At 38.7% G+C, this 26,166-nt stretch overlaps 1 protein-coding gene across 5 annotated transcripts in view; it reads right to left on the bottom strand.

The window, feature by feature from the left end:
• Positions 1–26,166, bottom strand: part of PRKN (parkin RBR E3 ubiquitin protein ligase) — a 737,950-nt gene that overhangs the window by 601,293 nt on the left and 110,491 nt on the right. The window contains exon 1 of one of the 5 annotated variants that reach the window (XM_087938595.1): positions 24,299–24,429. The exons of the other annotated variants lie outside the window; for them this stretch is intronic. The gene's annotated coding sequence lies outside the window, so the exon portion shown is untranslated. Of the gene's footprint in view, positions 1–24,298; positions 24,430–26,166 lie in introns of those variants that run through there. 5 annotated transcript variants of the gene reach the window in all.

Here is a 26,166-nt window from a genome sequence, read left to right as displayed (position 1 = left end):
GCAAGTCAGGAAAACATAGGTGATTTAGTAAGTCATTAAAGAAATACCAACCTGTCACCACTTCCTTAACTCAAACATGTATTTTCCTAGGTCCACATTGGCGAACCTATGGCATGCGTGCCACCTGTGGTACGCAGAGCCATTTGTGTGGGCATGCAAGCCCCAGGCAAACTTACCTCACTGCGCATGCACACATCTCCCAGTTAATTTTTCAGCCAGGTTGAGGCCTTTTATTGGCCTCCCAGAGGCTCGAGGGAAGCCTCTGCAGCCTTTGGAGGCCCCAAAACAGGCCCATTTCATCACTTCCTGTATTTCCGAAAATACTGCAAATGACGAAACGGGCCCATTTTTCAGCTTCCAAAGGCTGCAGAGGCTTTCCTCAAGCCTCTGGGAGGCCAAAAAAGGCCTCAAATGGACCGAAAAATCAGCTGGGAGGCGCGCACGTGCACAGAGCAGATAAGGAGATGGTGGTGCAGGATGTCGCGCACATGCCCAGGGGGCAGAGGGGAGCCGTGCGCATTGCCTTCTGGATGCTGGCACAATTTTTGGCACAGGAGCCCAAAAAGGTTAGCCACCACTGGTTTATACAGCTATCATGTGAAAAACATTGTTTCTTATTTTACAGAGAAGCTGCTTGCACCAGATCCAAACATCTGTACACACTTCAGAACTGAATACTGCACAGCTGTACCTCATGCACCTAGTGCTCATTATGTAGCCTGAAAAGTACATGAAAAGGTATAATTTTCAGTTTCTTTGCCCTCAGTTCCAGACATTTCTATTCATACTACAGGGAGGTCTAAGGAGAAATTCTGACTGAGTTCAGCTTATGAGATTCATTTTGGAAACAGGAACTCTTTCACACAATTTCAGATTTCAAGGAAGATTCTACGGATGTTAGGAACACTGGAAGAAATTCCACCGGATATCTAGTTCTCTAGGCTTGTTCTACAACAGTCAACCAATTGCTGTTTTAAATCCATAATCATAAGGTGACTGAAACAGCAAACCTCCTGCTACCATTACCCAGCAACTGGCATTCAAAGGCATACTGATTCTGGAACTAAAGCTAATATTCACAATGTTCTTTTCTCTACATTTGCATAATTTAAATCTTTAAAGCAATCCACATTGAGAGGCTTCATTGCTTTTTGCTTTATTTATTATATTTATTTATTGCATTTTTCTCTTGCCACAATCCATAGTTACTCCTGGTAGTTTACAGGTGGAGAATGCAATTAAAGCATCCATAGTCCATCTAATTAAAGCATTTATTATTAATACATTATAAGCAGTCAAATACCTTAAATCAATAAAAAACAGTGGCTAATTATATACCAACAGTTTATGAAAGAGCTCAGTTTTTAGAATTTTCTTAAATGTGGCCAGGGAAGAAACATATTTAGCAGATTTTTTATTTTAACTGAAAGGTTTCTCCAAAAGACCAGTATCAACCTCCTTTACTTCTTAATGGAAATAAGTGGAAGTGAGAGTGGAAATTGGAGCTGTTTTCTCCCAATATGATCTTACAAGTCAGGTTCATTCCAACTAGAGTAATATCCTGTAGTGTGGTACTAGGGAGAAGTATTTTCTTTTGCCTGTCCCAGAACTTCTATCATTTAATTTCATTTGAAATCTCTAAGTGCTAGGATTAACTTTTTCATGCTAATTGTCAAGTGCAAGAAATCAGGAGTCCAGGCAATAAAAATGAATATAGGTCTATTGTGTTCTAATGTACAAAAATATGAACTGGGTCGAAGCAAATTGGCAGTAGATAAAAGTCAATGGAATTCAAGATGAGCTGGACTTTGCTGGGTGCAGAGGTTCTCGAGACTGATGACCCCCTCCTTCGGGTTCAGCCTGGTCATCTTCTACCTTAATTTTATGTAGCAATACCAACACATCTTCCTAACTCCATTATGATTATGATTTTGGGACTGTTGACATGCCAGGACATAAACTAAGAGTATAAAATCAGAGGTACCATACCTTTTTCTGGAGATGCGTTTGCACTAGCCAAAGGATGCATTTGAAAAAGTAGTAGGTAGAATCACATTTAATTAAATTATATTTATATTTAATTAAAATGAAATGTAATAAATACGATTATAAAATCATAAAGTCATAGAACTGTAGAGTTGGAAGAGAATCTGGTCCATCCTTTTGCAATGTGCACTTAAATCAGATAAACCAACAATAAATGGAAGCTGTTCAGACTTTTCTTATAGCCCTCCAGATAATCCAATCCACAGCCTCCACAGATAGATTAAATTTATTTTCTGTTTGTTCACATTTAAAAAGTTTGGTAAAAACTTTGGGAAATTGTTGATAACAGCACAAAAGAAATGGTCAAGGCTTTGAAATGCCCTTCTCTGTGATGTCAGATATTTAGAGGATTTTTTTAAAGGACTGTAATTGACAAAGATACAACTTGAACATGCCAAACACATATTCAAAAAAAGTATTTCTCTTCTAAATATATACAGAGATGTCACAAAATACAGCAAAACACAAACAATATTCTAGAATTTCCAGGACAATTGAGTCAACAATTTAAGAATTATTTTTCTCCAAAGACAAAGTTTGTCAATCAATTTTTAAAGTAAATAATGTAACCATCCAACTACCAAGTACGGAAATATTGCCAGTAATTTAAAACTATTGAAAGAAATAATACATATCTTGCAACTTATCAGTATTTACATTTTAAAACATTTAGCGAAGTACTTCTTGCTGTAAACAATTAGTACCATCTAGTGGGAACATTTATAAAGCCATTTGGGGTCTATCTGGGAACATTTATAAAGCCATTTGGGGTCTATCTGCCTGACTTGCACCACATAAATGTCAGATCATTATCGCCATTAGTCAATAGATGGTACCTTGTTTGTGAGCTCAAAATAAATTCAGTCCAAAAAGGAGATGAAAATGAAAGTCAAATTATTTGCATATGAATCTCTTCAATAACTGCTATTCAAGATAGTAAGCTTATTTTGAAAACATTCTTATCTTCTTTGAGTAATGCTAAGTTAGAAATGCAGTAGAAGATATTTATTGTAGATGAGTGTGGCATAATCGTTAAGGCATTGGACTAGAAATGGAAAGACTCCAATTCTAGTCCCAACACAGATAGAGCTGTGTCTAGGTGACTTTTATCCAGTCATTCTCTTTCAACCCAAACTATCTCAAAGGGTTGTTGTGGAGGAAAATGAGAAGAGGAAATGCTATGTATGCTGCCTTGAGCTCCTGAATGAAAGACAGTCTAATAAATAAACTATCCTTGCAAGGACTAAAATATCCCTAGGTTTAGCATGATTAGCCCCAGTCTAAATATTGTATTCTTACTACAAACAAAACATCTTGGCAGAAAGCATGCAATTTGCAAAGCTAAAGGGGAAACCTGTTGGGTGTGCACAAAGCACCAACTCTCCTCTTTTACAATATTAGTTTCATAGTGCATAAAGATGGATGGATTTAGCTGCCTTGTTTGCTTTTGATATCATGGGCACGCTCTGGGTTTGCACTTTAAATTTCATTTATGATTTCCTGAAAGCAATGTATATTCTGCCAATTCCCAGTTTTCCTCCAACATAGGTTAAGAATTCAATATCTTTTTTAAGGCAGTAACGTTTCAAACTATGTTTATTTCCGTCTCCTCTTGTATTTATTCATACATTTAGAAGTATAATAAGGCAACCATCTGTATAAAGACAATTCCTCCTAAAGCTATGCCCTGAAAAAATAAGGTGTTACGTATTAAGAGAGCATCCCTAAAAAACAAACCAAAGAATTCTAAAGGATGCTGCAGTATGCTCTCTAGAAGTCTGACCTGTGAAGCACAATTGCTATAACCCACAGTTTTTCCTTTCCAAGTGTTCTCCTCCTTAGAGAACTCAGTTCTTCAAAACTTAAATTTTGTCCTTAGGCATATACACACTTCCCCCAAGGCAAACATTTATATGCCAATGGTTTCTAAAACTCCCTCAGGGATATACCATTGAGATGCGATATACCATAACAAAGGGTGTGACTTATGGTAATATGCACTTTAGCATATTATTCCTTGCTTATATTTTGCCACGGGGTTTGCTTATCCAGGAAGAAAATTATAGACCAGTCTATCAGGAACCTTACCATTAAAACATAGTTTTCCTAGTACAGTAAAGCAGATGACTAAAGCTTGACAAAATATGAAATGTAGTGTCATAAAACCTGGACCTGAGGACTTTAGGCAACTCATCACTCATTCCCCGCCCCTTTGTACTTAAGGCTCTTTCATGTTGACTTCAGTTTACTCAGTGAACTCAGGAAACATACTCATCCTTAAATACCTTAACATTAAATAGTCAGGTATAAGCATACACTATTCTTGCTGCCTGTGTACAGATGATATGATATTCTGTTCTAAATGATGTTTAGAACCACTTCAGAACAAGATTTATTAGAACTCAATTTGATTTGCCTTGTAAGCATGTTAAAAGAAAAAGGGGACGAAGAGTGTCTAATTTATTGGTATGATCACAGAGTCATTTTACAGTTCATTTCCATTCTATTTATTTCAATTTCTGTTTGAAGCAATGAGGTTAGCAATTATCACTAGGTGTATACAAAGAGGTCCATGACAGTATTAAACAGGTAGGTAGTTCAGATTTCTGAACAGGAAGAGTCTCCAAATTTTCTGAAACCTAGGACAAGAAGGCAATTGGGAACAAGATGTGGCTGCTTTAAAGAGTTGCAAACAGGTGCTACATTCACATTCCTGCACACTCTAAAGCAACTTTTGGAACTAAATTTGAAACATTGTACAGCCATAAAATAGCAAAATGTGCATGAAAAAACTGCATCTCATACTGCACCCCAAAATCTATTTTTCCCAGGAATGGCAAGTGAGCAATCGATTAATATAAATTCCTTAGGATAATTACTATTAGATTATGATTCTGTGTACCAGATTTTAGGGTCTCAAATAACAGGGCACCAGGTATTATTACTAATCATTAAAACCCTTCTACTCATGTTCATTTTATAATAAACCACTAGCTTTCCTTCATGAACTGACGGTTAATTCCCTTCTGCACTCAGTCCAAATGCAAAGTATCTTCTTCCATTCCTCTGTACTTCTCTGCCACTGTCTTGTTTAATAAATAATACATGCTATCTCTTGAGTCCTTCACTGTTATCTTCCTTTATGCATTCATGTCTTATAGCTAAATGGGTGTTTACATGAATATAATACAGTAGTTATGTCTTGCTTTTGCATATTTTATTGAGTTGTTGGTATGGAATATTGGACAATGATGTGGAAATGATGATGCATGCAACATTTTTTCCTCTTTTAAGATATCAGTGACATCTCATTTTGACAAGTAATTTTACAGAATCCGTGACACTGTCATCTTCTGAATATGATGTGAAAGACATCCAGAACAAAACAAATACATTCAAAAACAGACTTTATTCAACTTTAAATTCTAAAAAAAATCAGAGTTTTTCTCCTTTAAGTTGATGTGATACGTTTTTTTGTGAGGGATCTTAATTTTTTTTTTCAAACTTGGGTTATATGAATGCTTCATCGTTCTATACTCTTCTTTTAAAATCTGAATAGCAATGGTGATGACTTTATACCTTGCTCTAATAAAATAAGAGTGTCAGATATCTGAAGGGTATCTCTGATGGTCCAATAACTTAGTACAAAAGGCAGAATTGGTACCCAATTACATATTTCCTTACAAAGGAAAGATAAACCACTTGGAAAAAGAAAGAGAAAGAGAGAGAGCTGCTTCAGGAGAAAACAAGTCAAAGAAAGGGAAAGGGGTTAAACAGCATTTCTCCCCATAGTTCCTTTCCCTTAATTAGCAGCCTAGTGATTTGTTTTACATTGAAAAACAAACAAAGCTATCACGAGAAGGAATCATTCAACTGATCACTGTGTGTCAACATAATTAATTTTATTGTAAGTAGCCTAGAGTCACTTAGGTGATATGAGTGGTGTAGAAATGTGATGAATGAATTAAAAAAATAATAATTTGAGTTTGGTTCAAATTAATCTGTACATTCTGGGTTGGATTTGCAGGACATCTAAGCACATAAAATATAAAATTCTCAAGCTATTAAAATAGCAAAGAAATTTAAAACAAATGCGCAGGAGAAGTAGACCATATTCAGAAACTGCCATTTGAATGCTTTGTTGATTAATTAATATTGACATGGGCCACAGGTTGGACATTCCTGAACTAGACTAGAATCCACAGGAAACATGTCTTTGAAAGCCTAATCAATCTAGGGACAAAAAAAGAGAGAGGGAAATGACCTATTTCTTGAGTGCTTGCTATAATCTAATGATATAATGTATGTTCAAAAATTCCTATCTTTTCCGAATGCCCTTTTCCCAGATGTTTTTGCATTCATCTGAACATTTATTTCTCCCATAAATCTCCAATACTATAAATTGAAAACCAAGAACTGTTCCCAAAAGCTAATTTCATACATAAAACGAAGCACATGTTATGTTCCCAAAAGCTAATTTCATACATAAAACAAAGCACAATTTTACTGACTTACAAAAATGTTATTCACATAAGGTTAACCAGTTATTCTAGATATAAAGACAAAACACACAATACCAATGATCAATTAATGGATTTTACAGTTACAGTTATAAGGAATATTTTTCTTCATGTGGAGCAGTCAAAACTAGTCCGTAGTGAAACATATGGGTTCAGTTGGATTGCAATTCTTAATGCTTTCACTTAAGCACAATTTAATCAGAATAAATATAAATTTTAAAATAAATGGAAGGAGACCAAAAATTTGTTTCTTCCAATGCTAGAAGACTCGGTATAAAAAGACCCACAGAACTTCTAGACCTCATGGCATCACATAATGTTTCACAATGTTTTTTTTCCCTTGCGGAGCTATGGTGGGCATGGCCTATACGTCAGGCCGCCAGTTTGACACCCATGTTCTAGACTCATAAAGATACTGGATAATCACCTCAAAAAAAAAAGGACTTATCTTCTGCACCAATTAATTGTAAGGATAATGAACAGATTTTTTTTCAGAAAAAGAGACCCAAAAACTGAGGACTTCAAAATACTAACACCAACATCTGTCAAGAAATTACAAACACTGAAGCAAACATGGAAATAAAATTACCCAGTTTAAGAAAGACAGCACAAATGGTAGACAAGACAAGAACAAGAGACTTTTAAAACATCAATTTCTTTCTCATACACCCCTCAGATAAAAAGTACATATCCCTATAGGTTTGCACCCTAATAATGTTTGAAGTGGTTGATAAATTACATAAATAAATAAATAGTTTCATATCAATGTTTTGAAGCAGTTGACTTGAATCTAGAAATGGACTAGTCAAAGGGTCTCAACAAATCATTTTTTATTCTGCTTTGCCTGAAGTATTTATTATATTAATTAAAATGTATCCCTCATTCATTATTATACCATGCTGTAAGTGAATGGAGGGCAAGGGATCAGGTCTTACCTTATTACTGAAATTGATGAAGAGATTTTTTTTCTTCTCTTTCAGAATTATTAGAGGAAGAAAGATAAACAAAAGCCTCACTACAACCAAGGTAGTGAGGTAGCAAGTAACATGAGAAGTGACAGGAAGACAATAATTTCATGAATTGATTTCAGAGCTTCTCACTCAAATGCAACAGAATGGCTCAGTTTTCTCCAACCCGACACCTATCAGATGCATTAGAAATCAACTTCTATTTATTTATTCATCTGAATTTTTCAATATAGTAAAAATATATAAAAATGAACAAAAAGATAGAAAGTAAAGGAGAAGAAAAAAGAAAAAAAAGGATTAAAAGAAAATAATACCTTTCACCCTTCTTTGTATCAAGTAATTATCATCTTATCTTTCCTCCAAAAACTTTAATTCCTAATAATACCAGTTGGAAATTGTAGGAATTGTAGGAATTTCCAACGGAAGGAAGATTTTAAGACTTCATCCGCTAGTATAACTAATTATGATGATCACAAAATATGTTACATAAAACATATATTTTCATATATAACATATGCTTTGATGGTTTTTCAGACAGAGGAACAACTGCTCCCCTGAAAAGTCACATCTCTATTTCATTGTAAAGGTGTTTTCCACAATCAGCTTGCCTAAATATATTGTACAAGAACCTCATTGAACAAAAATGAAGGGGAAAACTCAAAGGGGAATAGATTTTGATTTTTTAAAAAGCATTTAAAAAGCTCCAAAAATCATTTATAATTCTTAATGTAAACTGCATTGCCTAAAAGTAAGAGACAATGATATAAAATGTCATGCAGAATTTTTCAGGACCTAAAGTCTTGAACATATATTCACACAGAAAGCTATTACAATATCTTCACACAGAAAGCTATTACAATCTAATTCTGTTGTAATACTGTTGTCAGCCATCAGAACACTGCAACTTTAGGAACTGCATACAGAAACTGTCTAACAAGAAAAATATAGAAAAAAAATCTTAAACTACATGAAACATATAATAAAATCACTGCACTGCATTGATTAAACAATGTGCATTTTACTTATTTATAATCAATTTCTTCTTAAGACCAATGACGCTCAAACTGAAAACATATGTCATGATAATTGATTCGGAGTTGGTCTGAACAATAAACCCCATATGCCTAGCATATATTGAAACTTTTTTCAGCAGACTTTGAATTCTCAATTTCAGCAAGATTAATACCCAATCAGCAGACATGATCTTACTGTAACAGCTGTTTGAATTTGCAATCAGACAGAGATTACTCCATTTGTTAAAGTTTTGTCTGACTATAAGGGTCAGGAATGAGAAATCCTGGTGGCTAGATTCAAATTCCAGAAGTGGGCCAGTGATCACATGGGCTCCTGCTGCACATGGTTGCCAGTACTGCTGCCACGAGGCAGGTGTCAGAGCATGCATGCACTGGCTGCAGGGGTCCTGAGATAAGCTGGTGTGGGATACAAGAGACAGCTCTATTCCCCTTTGTTAGTGATTGGGGACAAACCCCCAAACAGAATGTGCAGCAGCAGTCAAGCCAGGCAGCCAAATGAGAGAGGAAGGGCCCTGGAGTTTACACACACTGATGACAAACACTGTTTTTTTGTAGTTTAAATAGTTGTTTAATCCAATTAGAGTTTAAACATTGTCAATCAGTCCATATGTCATTCACAAATATATCCATTCAGTAACTTAGTCCATTCACTAGTCAGTTCTATATCCTTATCTGCTTGTAACGATATCTTCTCCTCTGATACCTTTCCTTTTGCAGACAACGCTGAGTATTCACAGGATATCAGCACATCAATGAAATAGTCCTTTCGCTAGAGTATTCAAACAGTTGTAGCAAACAGTAGCAAACAAACAGTAGCAAGCAGACAAAACAAGCAGAAAGAGAGTTACGTTTCTCTTACTGCCTTTTATTGCCGTTTGTAACCGCACCCTTAATTAGTTAATTACAAGCAGTTTGGTGCTTAAAGCTACAAGTTACAAACACCCAAACCTTGGTTTTATATATTTATTCACCCAAACTTAGTTGGTGTATCAATGTTATACCCAACATTCTCCCCTTTTGGGTGATATAAATATACAATACCCTTACAATCTAAAACCATACTTTACACAACTCTCTTGGTGCTTAATGGCACCTTGGGCTTTAGTAAAGTTATCAGCTATATTGTCCTCCGACATGCAGTACTCCAGCTGTATCATTTTACTCTTTACAGATTGTCTAACGTTTAAGTACCTTAAATCTGTATGCTTGCTCCTAGTTTTTACTGCAATATTTGTGGCCATTTGAATTGCTGCCTGATTATCTTCATGTACAATTATAGGATAATTTACAGTTAATCCCATGTCATTCATCATCTGCTTATACATGATTAATTCAGTACATAATAACGACAAACAGGAGAATTCTGCTTCCATAGTAGACAAACTTATATGCTGTTGTCTTATTGACTTCCAACCTATTAATGTCTTACCCAGCATTATGGCTGTTCCTGAAGTCGACTTTCTTGTGTCTCTTTCTGATGCAAAACTAGCATCTGCATAAGCACTCAGTATTAGATCACTTGTCGGTATGTGCTCCTTTCAAAATCCAAGAAAGAAATACTCAGACTCCATGGTTCAGAGCAAAGTTCTTCTTTTACTGGAAGATGAAAAGGAAGCTACAAATGGAATTCCGAAAGTGAGAATTTGGCGCGCAGATCACACATACAAAGAAATGGAATTGTTCCCACCCCCCAAAGTCCAGAAGTCTCTGCCAATAAAAAGTTCCGAATATGATCATGTGAGCATCTTCAGGTAGTGATGAGGCCTCTGTCCGTTGATCTTGACATATTTTGATAAGACCTCGCAGCTGCGCAAAAGGATAGAGGCTAGGAAAGAAATGGAAAATTGGAAAGAAGAAATCCCCCCTTCTTCTGCCCACAGTAAAAGAATGCAAAACACCTCCAGCTCTCTTCCCCCACAATTACCCCTCCCCCGTTGCTAATGACAGCCGAAAGAAGTAAGCCTAGTAGTAGAGATACTAAGGGAGAAATAAAGGATAATAGTTGGGGTACCGAAGAGATCTTGAGGCTGACATTCGGACCCCCTAGAAAAAGGACATTAGTCCCTGTAAGAGAGAATAAAAGATATGTTAAGCATTGCATACATTCTTATGGTTTATCAGGATACTTAGTATAAAATTTCTTTAGCAGGTCAGGAGCCCTAACGTCTTTTCGTTCACCCACTCAGCATGAGAGGGGAAATGTTTCAGGCTACAAGATATTGTGGCGACCCCTCCTTTTCGAGAGTCTAAAATCTCTTTAACTTCAAAATGTTGTTCACCCTCAATCAACAATGGGACGGGGGGATCAGTCTGGGTCGGTCTCAATGTACAGGTGTGTTCGGGTTTTAGCAGGCTGACATGGAAAACAGGATGAATGCGACGAAGAGTCTTTGGTAGCGTCAATTGAACTGTCACGGGATTCTGATTCGCTCAATAGGAAAGGCCCCACATACTTAGGGCCTAACTTCTTTGATCTCTGAGTGGTTTGCAGATACTTGGTTGAGAGGAATACTTTGTCGCCTACTTGATCGACTGTTGTGGGGCTCTTTTCTTGTCTGCAAACTTCTTATGGGATTGATGCGCTTCGTCCAGAGCTTTGCGGCGACTGGCCAATTGAGTTGTAGTTGAGATATCCAGTCATCCAATGACTGGATATTGGGTTTCTCGCGAGGAAGTTCAGGTATGGGTACAAAATCTTGTCCCGTGGCCACTTTGAGCAGGGTAAAACCAGTGCTGCTGTGAGCGGAGTTGTTATACGCTACTTGGCAAAAGGTAGCAGGTCCACCCAGTTGTCTTGCTGATAATTTATGTAACATCGGAGATATTGCTCTAGCACCCGTTAGTCCTCTCGCAGGCCCCATTAGTTTGGGGGTGGTGGGCGGAGCTTAACCCTTGGGTGGAGCCTATCAACTTCAAAAATTCCCTCCAGAAGTTCGAGGTAAATTGAACTCCTCGATCTGATATTATACGTTCAGGAACACCATGCAGTCTGTAGGCGTGTATAATGAACAGTTTGGCTAACGACTTCGCGAGGGAATCTTGGTGCAAGGTATGAAATGTGCCTGTTTGGAAAACAAGTCGGTCACCACCCAGATCACCGTGTGCCCAGCACTCTCAGGTAAATCTACTATAAAGTCCATAGAGATTTCCTTCCAAGGGGCAGTTGGCCTGGCCACATTCTGCAACAGACCTGGCGGCTTACCGGGAGGTCTCTTAGCTGAGGCGCAAACTGGGCAGCTTGCTACATAAGTTTCAATGTCTTTTTCAAGAGGGCCACCAGAACTGCCGTTTCACCAGGTGTAAGGTCTTCACGAAACCAAAGTGACCCGCTGCCTTGGAATCATGAGTTTGTTGTAATACTTGGCTCCTCAATGTTTTAGGTACATACAGCTTCGTTCCCATCCAGGCTAACCCATCTCTAACAGTGCAGTTATTTGCATTTGCCTGGAACCATTCATCTGTTTTCAAAGCTTCTTTAAATTGTTCGATCAAATCATTGGACAGATCTGCCTCTTGTTTCTTCTTTTGCGCCCTGGTGACCACTGGTGCTGCCAGCTGTGTGGTGGGCACAATCGGACTTATCACTTCTTTTCGAACACTGTTGTATTGTGGCATCCTAGATAAAGCATCCGCCTAAAATTCTTTCCTCCTGGGATGTACTTCAGAAAGAAATTGAATCGTTTGAAGTACTGGGCCCACCTAACTTGCTTAGGAGATAGTTTCCGAGGCGTTTTTAAGGCCTCCAGGTTTTTATGATCAGTCCAAACCTCAAATGGGTACCTCGCGCCTTCCAGAAAATGCCTCCAGGTCATTAGAGCCCAGCAGACTGCAAAAGCTTCTTTCTCCCAGACAGCCCATCTACGTTCAGTGTCAGTTAATTTACGGGATGTGTAGGCACACGGTTGTAGTGTCCCCTTCTCGTTTAATTGAAGTAAGACCGCTCCTACCGCTACATCACTTGCATCAGCTTGGATCACGAAGGGGACATCCATGTCCGGATGCTTTAGCACTGGCTCGGCAGCAAATAGTCTTTTAGCTTCTCAAAAGCGGCTTGGCACTCCATAGACCAATTCAACGGCTGGCTAGGCTTTGGCTTCGCTTCTCCCTTTGTTTTTAGGAGGTTGGTGTAGGCATGGCTATTTTAGCAAAACATGGGATGAATTGCCGGTAAAGTTAGCAAATCCAAGGAAACTTTGAAGTTGTTTTCGGGTTCTTGGTGGGGCCCACTCCAATACGGCTCGTACCTTCTCCGGGTCCATCTCAAGACCCTCGGGTGAGATACGATATCCCAGGTAGTCAATCTTTTCTTGATGGAACTCACATTTGGACAATTTGGCGTACAATTTGGCAGCGCGCAATTTGTGCAGCACGGACCGTACCAGTTTCACATGTTGGTCTCTGGTCTCCGAGTAGATAAGGATATCGTCAAGGTAGACCAAAACCCCCTTGTATAAATGTTCGTGGAGCACTTGGTTGATCAATTGCATGAAGACAGCTGGTGCCCCCTGTAGGCCAAGCGGGAGAACATTGAATTGGAAGCAACCTATTGGGCAATTGAATGCAGTTTTCCACTCGTCTCCCTCTTTAATTCGGATTCGGTAATAGGCCTCCCTCAAGTCCAGTTTCGTGAAGATCTTCCCCTTGGCCAGGTGAGCCAACATGTCCTTCATTAGAGGGAGGGGTACACATTTTCCACAGATACCGCGTTCAAATTTCGGTAGTCCACCACCAAGCGCTTGGAGCCATCTTTCTTCTCGCGGAACATCACAGGGCCGCCACTCGAGGTCTGACAGGTTGGATGAACCCTCGTTTCAAATTCTTGTCGATAACGATCTCAATTCTTCTAACTCCTTTGGGGTCATCGAATACATCTTTGGTTTCGGTAGTGTCACCCCGGTAGAAATTCAATGCTGCAATCGGTTGACCGATGGGGAGGGAGCTCATCGGAGGCCTCTTCGCTAAAAACTTCTCTTAGGTCCCAGTACTCTTTCGGGATTTTCTCCTCCCCTTCTATGCGTTCGGCCCCTGTGGAAGCTGTCTCAGCAGGGGTTTGGGGCTTGGGATGGGGATTCTCCCCCGGTTTAAGGGGGGTTTGCTCCTCCCTTCCTGGAGGTTGGTCAGTACGAATCCGTATCCACCCCTTTCTCCAGTTTACTTGGGGATTCCATTTCCGAAGCCAGGGCAATCCCAAGATTAGGGAGTGTTCCATCCCGGGAGCCACAATAAAGCACAAGGTCTCGCTGTGGGTTCCCATGGTCATCTCTAAGGGCTCCGTTATAAACCGTGCAGGGCAACCCCCCGCTTCAGACCCATCTAATTGGTAAAAGGATATGGGCGTTTTCAAATTTCTCAGTCCAATGCCCATGCCTTTAACTACTTTCATGCTAATTAGGCACCTCGTGCACCCGAGTCCAATAAGGCCAGCATTTCCCCCTCAGTACCCGAGGTGGGCACCCTTAATTTAATTGGAATGGTAAGGGGGCCCCGGTTAGGACTTACCGAGACGTCATCTTCCGAGTCGGTCTCACTCTCGTCGGGAGGAGTCGGGGTCCCAGCTCTTTTTCCGCTGGGGAGTGACTTCTACAACCTCCCCTATTGTTAGCCGGTTTGCGCGAGGCCTGGTTGGGGAGGATTCGGGCTTCCTTCCAGGGCCCCGTCCTTTTTTTGGATCTGGTTTGACTCGACAATCCGCAATTCGGTGGCCTTCCTTCCCACAACGGAAACAGGCAGTGGATTTGGCCCTTGTCATCACCCCTCCCTTCCGGGGCTTAGGGATCTCTTGGAGCCGAGGAGGGAGCATGGTGCTCCATGCGGAGCCTCCTCTGCGTCTACTTCGGGCTAGATCTATTTCCACCTCTTCCGCTAACAGGTACCACAACTGCAAGTCATGGGGATCCCTTCTGGAGATGCACATGTGGTATACCTCTTCATTTAGGCCATCTTTGTAGGCTTCTATTAGAGCTTCCTGGGACCAGCCTCGAATGCGATATGCCAGCTGTCTGAACTCTTGGGTGTAGTCAGCAACTGATCTCCCCCTTGAGTTATGGTTTTCATCCTGATCCTGGCCCTTCTCTCTGCCAGAGGGTCTTCAAACCTCCTCCTCAAGGCAGTCATAAAAACATCAAGGCTTCGCAGTTGGGGGAGTTATCATTATACAGAGTCACCACCCAGTCAGCTGCCATCCCCTCCAGGGTTCTGGTAACACATCTTACTTTGGCTGCTTCAGAGGTGAACTCCCTTTCATATTCTGCCATATAGCTTCCAACCTGCACCAGGAAAAACCCCAAGTCCTTGGGATTTCCTCCAAACTTCACATCTAAGGAGGGCAGGTGGCGTCTTCTAGGCATTACCCCCGCTGCTGGGGCTCCCCAGACGGGAGCTGGTGGTTGCGCCGGCGTGGGATGGGCCAGGGGGGTGGTGGCAGCCCGACTTCCCCAGGCTGAACTCGCTCTCTCTCCCCCTCATATGTTGGAGCCCTGCCGGGTTTCTCAGAAGCATCCTTAAAGCTTTTCCCGGCTTGATCCAGCCTGCATTCCATCTCCCCCCCCTGCCACAGCCGTTCCCTCGCACCTCTTCGACTTACAGTGATTCCAGGAGGGGGGGGGTCTTCCGGATTTTTCCATCCAACTCCTAACGACCATCTGGGCATCTCGGTTGGAGTTTCTTCCAGTGTAAGGTCAGCTAACAAATCGGTGGCTGGCATCTCTGGTAACAGCATTTGCTGCCCCCCCACAGCTCCCTGCTCATCCTCCTCGCTGGCTGGAGATGACATGATGTGAAAACCCCCTCGGAAGAAAAATTGGTGTTTTCTCCGGGTGGGCTGATGGGGACTTTCGGAATAATGTCGGTATGTGCTCCTTTCAAAATCCAAGAAAGAAATACTCAGACTCCATGGTTCAGAGCAAAGTTCTTCTTTTACTGGAAGATGAAAAGGAAGCTACAAATGGAATTCGAAAGTGAGAATTTGTGCGCAGATCACACATACAAAGAAATGGAATTGTTCCCACCCCCAAAGTCCAGAAGTCTCTGCCAATTAAAAGTTCCGAATATGATCATGTGAGCATCTTCAGGTAGTGATGAGGCCTCTGTCCGTTGACCTTGACATATTTTGATAAGACCTCGCAGCTGCGCAAAAAAGGATAGAGGCTAGGAAAGAAATGGAAAATTGGAAAGAAGAAATCCCCCCCCTTCTTCTGCCCACAGTAAAAAATGCAAAACACCTCCAGCTCTCTTCCCCCCCACAATTACCCCTCCCCCCCGTTGCTAATGACAGCCGAAAGAAGTAAGCCTAGTAGTAGAGATACTAAGGGAGAAATAAAGGATAATAGTTGGGGTACCCGAAGAGATCTTGAGGCTGACATCACTTTTTGGTTCTAGATACAGTGCATGGTGTAATGTTCCTTTAAGATACCTTAAAATTCTCTTTAATGCTTTCCAATGACATTGAAGTGGATCATTATTATGTCGTGCCAGTTGATTAACACCATAAGCAATATCTGGCCTTGACCAATTGCTAATGTATGATAAGCTACCAATCAAAGATTGATATATTACCTTATCAAACTTGGGACTTTGAGTATCCATTTTGCAAATATCCTGACTCATTGGAGTCTTTGCAGTCTTGCAAAGTTCCATCTTATAATCTATTAGCAATTTAGATATCTTATCCTCCTGAGATATCTTAAAACCTTTCTGTATTTTCAGTATATTCACACCTAGATATTTCTTTATCTCCCCTAATTGCTTGATTTTTATTTTCTTAGCTAATGATGCTATTATTTTGTTGGCTTCATCATTAGTTTCTGTAATCAAAGCAATATCATCTGTGAATAATAGTAATAATGATATTTTCCCATTTGTCTCCCTTTTAAATAGACATGGATCGGCTAAACCAGCTTTAAACCCTATATTGTTTAGCTCCTTTACAATATACTGGTTCCATTCATAGCCTGATTGTTTAAGACCATAGAGGCTCTTTTTTAACAACCAATAATCATTATTATTTTCACCTTTAAATCTAATAGGTTTTTTCATGTATACAGTATGTCTTAGTGGAGCGTGCAAGTAAGCAGTTTCTACATCTAGATGGTTGACTATATATTTCTTACTTGCTGCCCACACTAAAGCTGCCCTTAATGTTGCTGCTTTAAGGCTAGGTCCAAATACCTCATCATAGTCATTGGCATTTTGTCTAAAACCTTGGGCTACTAATCGTGCCTTATGGATTATATTACCATCTTTTTCAATTTTTATCTTAAAAATCCATTTGCAGCCAATGGGTTTTATATCAACAGGTAATCTCGCATTTTCATATACTTTCATATCCTTTAAGGATTTCAATTCCTTATTCATTGCTGCATACCAACTTTCCTTATCTTTAGTAGGATACATGTTTATTTCATCTACAGTATATGGAACTTTATTAATCTGGCACACTGTGTTAGCCTGGTATCTATCAGGCGGTCTAGATATTCGTGTAGTTCTTCTGGGAATTGCTGGGCTAGTATGAGGACTTTTTTGAATTACTACCTGTTCATGTTCCTCAGCTTGCTCAGCTATTGGTACTATTTCTTCCTTTATGGGCTCTATCTCTGCCTGTATTTGTCTCTTTACTTTATTCTTAAAGTTACAGGGATAATTAATGGGATTTCTATAGGATTCAATAATTACTTCTTTATTGTTATCCTGTTCTAACTTATCCCATCCTATGTGCTCTAGAAATTGGGCATTGGCACTACATAACACCTTAGATGTGCCTTTCTCCCAAAATCTATATGCCCTATGGTTTGCTTGGTAACCAACGAAGAATAATTGTTTAGCTCTATGTTGCCCTTTACGCCTGAGTTGTGTAGGGATATGCACCCATGCTGGTGCACCAAATGTGTGCAGGTAACTCAGATCAGGCTTCCTGCCATGCCACATGGTGAATGGTATTTCACCAGTAGTTGTATTAACAACGTTGTTCAATATGTTATTAGCACACATTGTGGCCTCCCCCCACAAAGAATCAGGTAATCCAGAATCAGTTAACATTGTTCTAACCATTGCCTGTAGTGTTTGGCCTCTTCTCTCAATAAATGTGTTGTGTTGTGGTCTGTATGGTGCAGATTTCTTGTGCTCTATTCCAGCTACCTTTAATCTATTCTGGAATTTGGTGTTAACAAATTCTGTACCATTATCTGTCACCAGGGTTATCAGTTGCCGTTTAGTCTTTCTTTCTGCAAATTTTAACCAGTTGAAGAAATGTTGATATGTTTCAGTTTTGCTTTTCATTAGGTAGCAAAACCCATATCTAGAATAATGGTCCATAATGCTCAGTATATATTGAGCACCCCCCATACTGGGTTTCTTTGGACCTATAATGTCTGCAAATACTACTTCTAAAGGTTCTTTAGTTTTGAAACCATTTAGCCTATTTGCAGGCAATATTTTACTCTTATCTTCACAGCAGACATTACAACGCAAATATTTATCACAAGTTTTTAACCTTATTCCATCAGATAACTCTACTGTACGTTTTAGCATTTTAAAATTTACATGCCCCAAACGCCTATGCAATAAATGGATACATTCATTATGAGGCTTTATATTGTTAAATACAGTCTGTGCCTCCCCTTTCTTACTATCATGTAATACATACAATGTTCCATTTAAAGCTGCAGTTACCCTTTTGTTATCTTTTTCAATTATGCAATTATTATCCTTAAATGTAATTACATAACCTAGTTTGTCTAATACCCTTACAGAAAGCAAGTTCACCTTTAACTGTGGTACATACAACATTTTTATATCCTGGTTTAAGCATGGACAGTATGCAATACCTTCTCCCTTGGCCTTGAGGTTCCAGCCATTAGCAAGTGATATATGTTGAGAGCTTGTAGACAGTTTTATAAATTTTGTCTTATCTCTCGTGATGCAGTGGGATGCACCACTGTCCACCACCCATAAATCATTCTTCACATCACAGTTGCTAAACGTGGCTAGTTCAAAAGATTTCTTTGGCTTTTTTACATTCTGGTTTTTTTCTTTTCTGCAGAATCTTGCCAAATGTCCTCTACCTCCACAATTAAAACACTTTTAATTGTGTATGCCGTCGAAGATAAATTCTCTTCTTCCGGGTGCTTTAATTTACTTAGTTGGTTTCTTTCAAGCTTTGAAGATAATTTCTCTTCTTTATTAGGTTTATCTTCTCTCAGCTGGTCACGTTTACACCTTCTTCTGGCTTCTTCTAATAGCCTGCCGGTAATCTCGGTTAATGATAAACTATCTTTTGGCAATACTTCTAAAGCAGTCACATAATCATCATAGCTTTGATCTAATGAAGACAGTATGATGTATACTTGTTGCAACTCATTAAATATAAGCTCTTTTCTTGTAATTCCTGAAAAATGCTCTTCATACAATTTAAATGAGTTAACATGTCTCCATTCTTCTGAAGATGTGTTCGAAATAGTTTGCGTGTAAGATATATATGAGCTCCTACACTGTCCCGAACATATATCTTCCTGAGGTTCTCCCAGCAGTTTGCAGCATTTTCCTCTCCACAGATATGGATAAGTTGCTGGTCAGAGAGAGTCAGTCCTATGATGCATAAAGCCTGCTCATTCTTTCGTTTATAGTCTTGTATCTTTTTGTCATCCTCTTCAACATTAGGATCTAAGTTAGTCACATCTGGTGGGTTTGTTATTATGTCCCACAAACCTTCTCTTCGTAGAAGTAAACTACATTTCATTGACCATGAAACATAGTTCGTTCCATCTAGTCTGGATATCATGGACAGATTTGGCAAATTTACTTGTGCCATTGCTCTTCAGATATGTAGCTATTTAAAAACTACTGAAAAAAAAAACAGTTTGTTTTTACAGTAATGTGCAACTCACACCAACTCTCACTGCTATATCCTCGTTAGTTAGACTGTGCGCACTGGGCCCATAACCAATGTTAGTGATTGGGGACAAACCCCCAAACAGAATGTGCAGCAGCAGTCAAGCCAGGCAGCCAAATGAGAGAGGAAGGGCCCTAGAGTTTACACACACTGATGACAAACACTGTTTTTTTGTAGTTTAAATAGTTGTTTAATCCAATTAGAGTTTAAACATTGTCAATCAGTCCATATGTCATTCACAAATATATCCATTCAGTAACTTAGTCCATTCACTAGTCAGTTCTATATCCTTATCTGCTTGTAACGATATCTTCTCCTCTGATACCTTTCCTTTTGCAGACAACGCTGAGTATTCACAGGATATCAGCACATCAATGAAATAGTCCTTTCGTTAGAGTATTCAAACAGTTGTAGCAAACAGTAGCAAACAAACAGTAGCAAGCAGACAAAACAAGCAGAGAGAGAGTTACGTTTCTCTTACTGCCTTTTATTGCCGTTTGTAACCACACCCTTAATTAGTTAATTACAAGCAGTTTGGTGCTTAAAGCTACAAGTTACAAACACCCAAACCTTGGTTTTATATATTTATTCACCCAAACTTAGTTGGTGTATCAATGTTATACCCAACACCCTTGCCTCAAGGCTGCAGTACCACAAGCAACCAGACTGAATGGGTGGGCGGTCAGTGGCACAAGTGCTTAAATAGGACTTATTTGGGGGTTAGGGCTTATATTAGGTGTAAGTGTAAAACATGCTAGGGGTTATTTTGGGGGCAAGTCTTATTTTCAGGGAAATAGGGACACACCCGAACAACTAGACATAAGAACTGTTTTTTCCCCGAATGCCATCACTCTGCTAAACAAATAATTCCTCAATACTGTCAAACTATTTACTAAGTCTGCATTACTATTACTCCTCCCATCCTTCCTTTCACCCATTCTCCTCCAACTTTTGACTATATGGCTGTAACCTTGTTGCTTGTATCATAACAATTTTTATTGACTGTTTCCTTGTATCCTAACAATTTTTGACTATTTCCTAGTATGATTTGATTGCTTATTGTACCCTATGACTATTATAAAGTGTTTTACTTTATGATTCTTGACTCTTGATGAATGTATCTTTTCTTTTATGTACACTGAAAGCATATGCACCAAGACAAATTCCTTGTGTGTTCAAGGAATTTGGCCAACAAAGTATTCTATTCTATTCTGTTCCGTTCTGTTCTATTCTACTTATTTGGAAACTTGAGAACCAACATGCAACATAGAAATGTTATACAACCAGACAAATATTCTTTTTGACAGTCTACAAGATCCAATTCTCCAATTCTTCTCTTACTTTAAATATACACATCTTATCGCTATATATGGATATTTATGCTTATTTATGCTCATTGAACAGTTTATCTCTGATATAACCAATTATACCATGCATTCCAATTATTATCAAAAGCTGAAGACTCTTTATTTTTAAGAGCTATGGTTAAATTGTCCATTTCTGCGCAGTCACATATTTTCTGAATGACCAATTGATCTGTAGGTAAACGGGATGATTTCCAGCACTGAGCAAATGCTAATCTGGCCGCAGTTAGAATATGAATTATTATATATTTCGTCTTTTTAGGAAAATGTTTATCAGAAATCCCTAGTAGGAAGAACTCTGGTTTATATTCAATTTGATCTTTGGTTAACTCCTCCAGCCATTTTCTAATTTTTTGCCAGTATTTCTGGGCTTCTTTACAGGTCCACCACATATGAAAGTAGGTTCCCTCTATGTTTTTACATTTCCAACATTTTGGACTAGAGTTTGGGTTCATTTTCGCTAACCTCGAAGGGGGTAAGTGCCATCTATATAACATTTTATACATATTTTCTTTGTACGCCGAGATTTCGTAATCTTAATGATTCTATTCCAGATCTTTTCCCATTCTGTTAATGTAATGCTTCTTCCAATATTCCTACTCCACATTATCATGTTCCCTTTCACTATCTCTTGCTCTAATTCTACCTCCAATAGATATTTATAAAATTTAGAGATATTCTTTTTATTTGATCCTAATAAGATTTTATCTAAGTGTTGTAGTTTGCTATAGATTCCAAACTCTTTGATATCTTGTTTGTATCTACTATGGATTTGTATATATAACCACTGATCAATTTTAAATCCCTGTTCCTGTAAGTCCTGTCGAGTTCTTAATTTTCCTAAAGGATCTAATAAATCTTTATATTTAGTCGTTTTTGTTATATCCAAATTGTTGGGATGAACCATTGCCTCCATTGTTGAAAGCCAAATCGGAATTTTTAAATAATGTTTTTTACATATTTTTTTCCAATTAGTTAATAGTGAATCTCTAATAAGATGTCTATGAAAGTACGCCTGTTTAGTTTTCCCCACATCCCATAGAAATGCGTGCCATCCTCTCTGAAGGTCGTGCCCTTCCAAGGCTAGAGTTCTTTTATTCCGTAAATTGACCCAGTCTTTTAACCATAGTAAGTTGGCTGCCCAATAATATAATTCCCAGTTTGGAAGCGCTAGCCCACCTCTACTTTTTGCATCTTGTAAGGCCTTAATACTGATTCTAGCTTTTTTCCCTTGCCAAATAAATTTAAGAGTTACCTTATTTATATCATCAAAAAAATTTTTTGATAATTTTATTGGGATTGTCTGGAATAAGTAAAGGAGTTTTGGTAAAATATTCATTTTGATTGTGGCAATCCTGCCCAGTAAAGAAAGCTGCAACTTATTCCAAGATTCTAGATCTTTCTTAATTTGCTGTAACAGTTTATCATAATTATTCTCTTTGAGTGATTTACTATGTGGTGTTAACCATATGCCTAAATATTTGACCTTTTTTGTTGCCTGTATCCCCATAATTTGGCCAACAAAGTATTCTATTCTATTCTGTTCCGTTCTGTTCTATTCTACTTATTTGGAAACTTGAGAACCAACATGCAACATAGAAATGTTATACAAACATCCTATTTCCTTATAGTAAAGGTTAGTTCTTCCAAGGACCCATTTTTATCAACTAAAGAAAAGTTGCTGCAATAACTTTTTTATCAACTGTGATGCCAATTACTGGCAATATTTGAATCCGAGTTTCTGTCAATGCTTTATATAACAGATAATAATAACTGTTTTGTACTGATGGAAAGTATTTAGGATGAATTTTACTTTAAAATAATGATTTTTCAGACAGCTCTCATATAATCACCAAATTCTTTTCATCCTTTTTGGCACATGTGAGGCATAGAAACTGACATCCAGAAGTTGTATTAACACAAATGATTGTAAACAATTTAAACAGTACTTCAGAAGGCTAGAATAGCTGAAAATGTAATTTTCTTAAGCACTTCTACTGTAGATATTTTTAAAAGCCACAAATGACTATTTCAATATCTGCTGAAACAGTCAACTATCTATTATTAGTGATAAAAACTACATGACAGCAAGGTAAAGATTGGACTTCTGTCAATCAAATTAGAAAAGCAGAAGAGCTTTCATGACAGAGTGATTATTGACTAACTTTCTTTGTGGCTAATTGAATTGAACTGGCAATCTGCCAGATCAATTATCTTAGGAAAGAAAAGGAAATACCAGACATGCATACCTGTGTATATGAGTGGATATGGTATTAGCTGCTTATAGGAAATTCTTTTTCCAATACTACACATTTTATTTCTGCCTTTTAGAAAAGTTTAACTCTGAAGGTGCCAGAGTCATTCTGCCACTAAACCTACTGTATTTAGAAATTTGAGAAGTAAATAGATAATAAGTATTTCGAAGAGTAGACTAGCTTGTTTCTAATGGTTTAAGATTTTGCACATTTCAGTTTACTTTATTATCTGTAAAATCTCAGAACAAACATGATCATTCTGAAAATGCCAGTGGATTTCTTATTTTTTACAGTCAGAAGCTAGCTGTCAGCTTTGGAAGCCATATTAGAACTAGAAGCTTCCACATTCCTGGGCCTGGGAATGTAGGAGGAGGGGATTTTTAGAGTGTTGGTAGTTAGACATAATTACATTTTTCTTTTTGGTCAAGGTCATGTTATTCCTGTACCTGGAGGAGGAGTGGTTGGAGGGATGTCTCAAGTTGGGACAGTTGGTGATTGGACCATGTGATGGACTGATGGGTGCAGGGGTTGGGTTTTGACTTTTGAATTACTAAGGGAAAACCCAGAACTCTCAGATTTGGGTTTTCCCAGATGTGCCAGTATAACTAATAAAGGGAAACGTTGAGAAAATGCCTGTCTCGGAGTTTTTAATTGAAGTTGGGGTTTTCTGGAAACCTGACACTAGTGTTTCTTCCTGTCTAGAAAATGTTTTAATATTTGAAAAATACTATGCATTTTCATGACAAAAATCTACAATTCAAGGCATAAAGCACTTTGCTCAATGTGATCTCTTCAGATATTTTGGATCAATTCTATCATAATTATTCACTTATTTGGCTCAGTTTATAGGAGTTTTAAAAAGTGCTGCAGAGTTTAGGCAAGATTGCCATACAGGAAAGGGAGCGGTTTTTTTAAAGGGGATAAAACAAAGAATCCCCCAATATGTTTCGTTATAACTCACTGTGTAACATAATCATCCAACTGCTTCTAAACATTCAGAACCTAGAGCAGTGATGGCTAACCTTTTCGGCATTGAGTGCCCAAAGCGTGTTTCTGCACACATCCCCAAAATCCAATGTGCGTGCGTCCCTTGCACATGAGGGGGTGTCTCCCGCATATGCATGCTGTCTCCCACATATGTGCATTCTCCGTACATGTGCCCCACCCCTGTGCATGCACCCCACCCCTTGCACATCCCCCCCACTTCCTGCATGCACAGCAGACACCTGAAGACCAGCTGGCTGGTGGGAGGCGTACGCCAGCAGAGCGGAGCTGAGGCAACGGCTCACGTGCCCATGGAGAGGGCTCTGTATGCTACCTGTGGCATGCGTACCATAGGTTCACCATCACAGACCTAGAGTATGAATTGAAAATATCAGATGTATCAGAAAAATAGGCCATTGCTAGAAAGAGAATAATATGAGATTCTGAGTTTGTTACAGGTGTGCAGTTCTAATATTTTTATGATTCCTAAACAACAGAGGAAATGACTTGATATTTCATAACTGCATAAACTATACATTCCTTCTCACTCATCTATATGAGTACATATTTGTTTTTATTTATTTTGATTTGTCAATTGCTTACAAGATAATAGGTATAAGTATAGACATAGTTATGAACACATGAAATGGGTACATATAAGAAAAATAAGAATATAAGAAACAATAGGACAGGGACGGTAGGCACATTGGTGCGCTTATGCACGCCCCCTACAGATCTCTTAGGAAAGGGGTGAGGTCAATAGTAAACAGTCTAAGGTTAAAGATTTTGGGGTTTGGGGAAGAACCCACAGAGTTAAGTAGAGCATTCCAGACATTGACCACTCTGTTGCTGAAGTCGTATTTCCTGCAATCAAGTTTGGTGTGATTAACCTTGAGTTTATATCTGTTGTTTGTTCTTGTGTTGTTATGGTTGAAGCTGAAGTATTCATTGACAGGTAGGACACTGCAATGTATGATTTTATATACTATATTTAGATTGGACCAAAGGTGGCATAGTTCTAGGTTTTCTAGGTCTAGAATTTCAAGTCTGGTGGCATAAGGTATTCTGCAACGAGTAGAGGAGTGGAGAATTCTTCTTGTGAAATATTTCTGGACTTTCTCAACTGTGCTAATATCAGATACATAATGTGGGTTCCTAACTGATGAGCTGTATTCAAATATTGGTCTAGTGAATGTTTTGTATGCTCTAGTTAGTAGTGTGATATTACCAAAGAAAAAGCTACGTAGGATTAGGTTAACAACTCTTAATGCCTTTTGGCTATGTAGTAACAGTGGGCTCTAGCACTTAGATCATTAGAGATGAGTATTCCAAGGTCCTTTACAGAGCTTGGATTATCAACAAGGTCTTGACTATTCAGCTTGTATTTTATTTTCTGATTTTGTTTGCCAATATGAAAGACAGAGCATTCATTTGTTGAGATTTGAAGTTGCCATTTGTTTGACCATTCTGATACATAGTCGAGGTCTTTTTGAAGGGTAGCAGAATTGTCTGTGGTATTGAACAGTTTTACATCATCAGCGAAGAGAATACAGTTGCTCTTAATGTGATCACAGAGGTCATTTATGTAGAGTATGAAGAGAGTTGGTCCTAGAACACTGCCTTGGGAGACACCACTATTGACAGGTACAGCATTTGATAGGTCACTCCCAATTTTGACCATTTGTTGTCTGTTTGACAGGAATGCTTCTATCCAGTTATGCAGTTGTCCAGAGACACCATAAGATTTTAGTTTTAGCAGTAGTTTGTCGTGTACCACTGAATCAAAGGCTTTACAGAAGTCTATGTAGATTGCATCTGTTGTTTTGCCCTGATCGTGTTGTGTAGTCCATATGTTTTTCCAGTGTAAGAGTTGCAGATTACAGGATGGTTTTTTTCTGAAACCAAATTGTTTATTAAAGAGTACGTTGTTTGTCTCTAAGTGGAAGATAGTGGATTGGTTAATAACTGATTCCATGACTTTACAGGTGACGCAGCATAAGGACATTGGTCTGTAATTTTTCAACTAGGCTGGGGTCTCCCTTTTTGAAGATGGGGATGACCGTGGCTTGTGACCATAGGTTAGGCAAGGAGCTGGTCCTGAAAGATTTTT

The sequence above is a fragment of the Pseudonaja textilis genome, chromosome 1, assembly GCF_049901715.1.
Source record: "Pseudonaja textilis isolate UNSWEBS1 chromosome 1, rPseTex1.2, whole genome shotgun sequence".
Classification (NCBI taxonomy): domain Eukaryota; kingdom Metazoa; phylum Chordata; class Lepidosauria; order Squamata; family Elapidae; genus Pseudonaja; species Pseudonaja textilis.
The sequence above is the reverse complement of the archived record's forward strand: the minus strand, read 5'-3'. Positions and strand labels throughout refer to the sequence as shown.